The following is a 4,435-nucleotide window of genomic DNA, read 5'->3' as shown; positions in this document are numbered from 1 at the left end:
CAATAGTAAAGTGTGACACAATTCACCAAAATAATTAGATGATTTTAATTTATGAGCTTCCTTCTGCCCATAGTCCTAGAATACAGTGATTTATCGATGAGAGAGTGAAGGCTCCAGATTCTGAGTTATAGTAGAAGATGGGCCACAACAAGATGTGAGCAGTAGAAGGACACACATAAATTCTCTCTTTAAAATGAGAAAAGAAGATGAGATATTCAATAGAGATGACTAATCGTTTGCCAGTATTAGTAACACAATAATATGTAGAAGAAATCATTTGTGTATTTTATAAATTTTTACCTTGGAGTAGGTTAAAAAAAATTGGAATACATATAATAAAGGCATAACTCTGAGATTTCAGTTGACCATGATAGAGAATATAGAGCAGTGAAATGAGTCAAACTTTTGTTTTTTGGTTTTCCAGTGCATTTAAAAGTTATATGTAACTATACAGTAGTCTATTAATTGTGCAATAACATTATGTCTAAAATAAACAATATATATACCTTAACTAAAAAAATACTTTGTTCCTAAAAAATGATAACCATCAATTGAGCCCTCAGTGAGTTGTTATCTTTTTTCTGGTGGAGAGTCTTACCTTGATGTTCATGGCTGCTGAAAGATCAGACTGATGATTGATGAAGGTTGGAGTAGCTGTGGCAATTTCTTAAAATTTAAGACAACAATGAAGTTTTATGCACTGATTGGGTCTTCCTTTTACTAATTATTTATCTATAGCTTACAATGCTGTTTGAGAGCATTTTATCAACAGTAGAAAATTCAAAGCTGGAGTCAGTTCTCTCAAGCACTGCTGCTCCTATATAAGCAAAGTGTATGCAATATTCTAAATCATTTGTTGTCATTTCAACAATCTTCACAGCATCTTCCTCGGAAGTAGAGTCCATCTCAGGCAACTACTTTTTTAACTCATCCATAAGAAGCAACTCCTCATCTGTTAGTTTTTTCTTGAGATTGCAGAAATTCAGATCTTCAGGTTCCACATCTAATTTGATTTCTCTTACTATTTCTCCCACATCTGCAGTGACTTCCTCCACTGAAACCTTAAACTCCTTGAAATCATCCATGAGAGTTGGAATAAACTTCCAAATTCCTGTGAATGTTGATATTTTTAATTCTTCCCATGGATCAATAATGTTCTTAATGGTATCTAGGATGGTGAATCCTTTCCAGAGGGTTTTCAACTTACTTTGTACAGATCCATCAGAGGAACCACTCTCCATGGCAGCTACAAACATTGCAAAATGTATTTATTAAATAGCAAGACTTGAAAGGAAAATTCACTCCTTGTTCCATGGTTGACTTAATGGAAATTGTGTTAACAGGCATAAAAGCATTAATATCATTTTCCATGTCCATTTGAGCTCTTGACTGATGTGGTGCATTATTAAGGAGCAGTAACATTTTGAAAGGAATTTTTTTTTTCCTGAATAATTGGTCTCAGCAGTGGCTTAAACTCTTCAGTACACCATATTGTAAACAGATGTCCTGTCATCTAGTCTTTGTTGTTTCATTTGTAGAGCACAAGCAGAGTAGATTTAACATAATTTTCAAGGACCCTAAGCGTTTTGGAATGGTACATGAGCATTTCTTCAACTTAAATCACCATCTGTATTAGTCCCTAACAAGAAAGTCAACCTGTTCTTTGACACTTTGAAGCCAGGCATTGACTTCTCCTTTCTAGCTGTGAAAGTCTTAGATGGCACCTTCTACCACTCTAAGGCTGTTTTGTTTACATTGAAAATCTATTGTTTAATGTAGCTACTTTCATTAATTATCTTAGCTAGGTCTTCTGGATAACTTGCTGCAGCTTCTACATGAGTCTTGCTGCCTCATCTTACACTCTTATGTTGTAGAAACAGCTTATAGAGGTAAAGTTTTCTTCTGATGCTACCTCATCTCTTCCAGTTTTTATAGGATGGAAAAGAGTTTGGTGGTCTTTTGGACTCTGTGGAATTGATGCTTTTGAACTGTGGTGTTGGAGAAGACTCTTGAGAGTCCCTTGGAAAGCAAGGAAATAAAACCATTCAATCCTAAATGAAATCAATCCTGAATATTCATTGGATAAACTGATGTTGAAGCTGAAACTCCAATATTTTGGCCTCCTTATGCAAAGAACTAACTCACTGGAAAAGACCGTGATGCTAGGAAAGATTGAAGGCAGAAGGATAAGGGGATGACAGAGGATGGGATGGTTGGATGGCATCACTGATTCGATGGGCACAAGTTTGAGCAAGCTCTGGGAGTTGGCAATGGACAGGGAGGCCTGGTGTGCTGCAGTCCATGGAATCTCAAAGAGTCAGACATGACTGAGCAACTGAACTGAACTGAGACAATTTTCATGGGCTAAATAAGCTTAGATGTTAAGTGCAAAAGAAAGAAAACTTTCTATCAGTAATATCTGGCCAACTTCCATCAAATTTGCAAATGCTGGCTTTTAGGCATCATAATGGAAACTGTTTCTATGAAGTACTATAGCATATTCAAAAGCAGAGACATTACTTTGCCAACAAAGGTTCGTCTAGTCAAGGCTATGGTTTTTCCTGTGGTCATGTATGGATGTGAGAGTTGGACTATGAAGAAGGCTGAGCGCCGAAGAATTGATGTTTTTGAATTGTGGTGTTGGAAAAGACTCTTGAGAGTCCCTTGGACTGCCAGGAGATCCAACCAGTCCATTCTGAAGGAGATCAGCCCTGGGATTTCTTTGGAAGGAATGATGCTAAAGCTGAAACTCCAGTACTTTGGCCACCTCATGCAAAGATTTGACTCATTGGAAAAGACTCTCCTGCTTGGGGGCAGGAGGAGAAGGGGACGACAGAGGATGAGATGGCTGGATGGCATCACTGACTCGATGGACGTGAGTCTGAGTGAACTCCGTGAGTTGGTGATGGACAGGGAGGCCTGGCGTGCTGCGATTCATGGGGTTGCAAAGAGTCAAACATGACTGAGTGACTGATCTGATCTGAACTTTAAAAAATTAAACCAAACTCGGCAGTTAGTGCAAAACTTTCTAAATTGTAGTGAACAATTTACCTCTCTTTTCCTTTAACACCTCATTAAAAGTAGCAATGAGAAAAAGCTAAATGGGAAATAAATCAATAATGAAAAGATAATGGAAAGGATGAGACAACAGAAAAAAAAATTGAAACTAGAAGTCATACCATTTAGCAAACGAGGGAAAGCTGAACCCTAAGCCAGGAAGTAATAGGGTGAATGGAAACAATCCAGGTGGTCTTTTTAGAAATCTACCAGAGGTTGTGCTGCTCCTCCAAAATGAAAGAACAATCTAAGAAAGAGTAAAACATAGGATAGAAGAAACAAGGAAGAGAGAACAAGATGGTGGAGGAGTAGGTGGATGGGGAGTACATCTCTCTCCATGGATACATTGGGAACACACTTTCAGACACAGAAGTACATTCAGAACATCAGTTCAGAGTGGACAGGAGTACTGACCAGAGGAAAAGAATATATAGTACCACGCAAAACTCAGTAGAACAAAGGAACTTGGGGGAAAAACAGAAGTATTAGTAGGACTGGACCTGCCCTGGGCTGGTGGAGGAACTGAAGCAGGGATCTGATCCCACATCGGGGCAATTGTCTGAATCAGAGGAGAAACATTTAAGGCTGAGAGTGAAGCAGCTGATCTGTGGCACCTAAATGGAATGAGAATCAGACAGTCCTTGCCACAGCCATACATAGCCTGGACAGGGATAAGGGTCCCCCGGAAGGTGCAGTGGCTGGGAGCTGGAGTTTGGGGAATGTGGAACGATTCCAGAGTGAGGAGTGCTGTTGACTGCAGAGGGACAGATTGAGAAAGGAGACTGTGATAGGAAATGCCTGTGGAGGAAAGCCAGGCAGCCATGGAAGCAAGGTGATACAGCCGGGTCATGCATAGGGGGTGGAGCCATCACCATAGCCTCTCTCTCCCCACAGGCCAGCATTGGCAGCTGAACAATAGAGAGGCTGGCCCATCAAATGCCTGACACACTGAACTGCAGAGCAGGATCCCACCCAGGGTGCCCCTTTAAGTGCCTGACGTGCCAATCTACAGAGTAGGACCTGAGCCAGGGGGGTCCCTCTATGTGCCTGATGCTCTGAACAGAGAAAGACCTCAGGCAAGGGAGCCCTCTAAGTGCCTGAATGGGTGGAGCTAAGGAGAAAGACTGGCCAAAAAGGCCTTCTGATCGTCAGCTACAAAAGGGTTGAAAAACGACTCTGATAGGGCCATAACTCCTTCAGTGAAGTCAGTCTGTGTCCCTGCACACTTGGCATCACCAGGGTTCCCACAAGCCAAGCAGGTGCAATACTTTCACACTCAACTCTCACTAAGGCAGAGCTGGAACAGGAAAAAAAGTCTTGTGTATATGTGCACAAGGTCACTTTGATCATGTCTGGCTCTGTGACCCTGCAGACTGTG

At 40.9% G+C, this 4,435-nt stretch overlaps 1 pseudogene; it reads right to left on the bottom strand.

Annotated features, from left to right (window-relative positions):
• Window positions 1–507: 507 nt before the first annotated feature.
• LOC129640034 (tigger transposable element-derived protein 1-like) lies at window positions 508–3,604 on the bottom strand (annotated as a pseudogene).
• Between the last annotated feature and the right edge of the window lie 831 nt (window positions 3,605–4,435).

The sequence above is a fragment of the Bubalus kerabau genome, chromosome X (assembly GCF_029407905.1).
Source record: "Bubalus kerabau isolate K-KA32 ecotype Philippines breed swamp buffalo chromosome X, PCC_UOA_SB_1v2, whole genome shotgun sequence".
Taxonomy (NCBI): domain Eukaryota; kingdom Metazoa; phylum Chordata; class Mammalia; order Artiodactyla; family Bovidae; genus Bubalus; species Bubalus kerabau.
The sequence above is the reverse complement of the archived record's forward strand: the minus strand, read 5'-3'. Positions and strand labels throughout refer to the sequence as shown.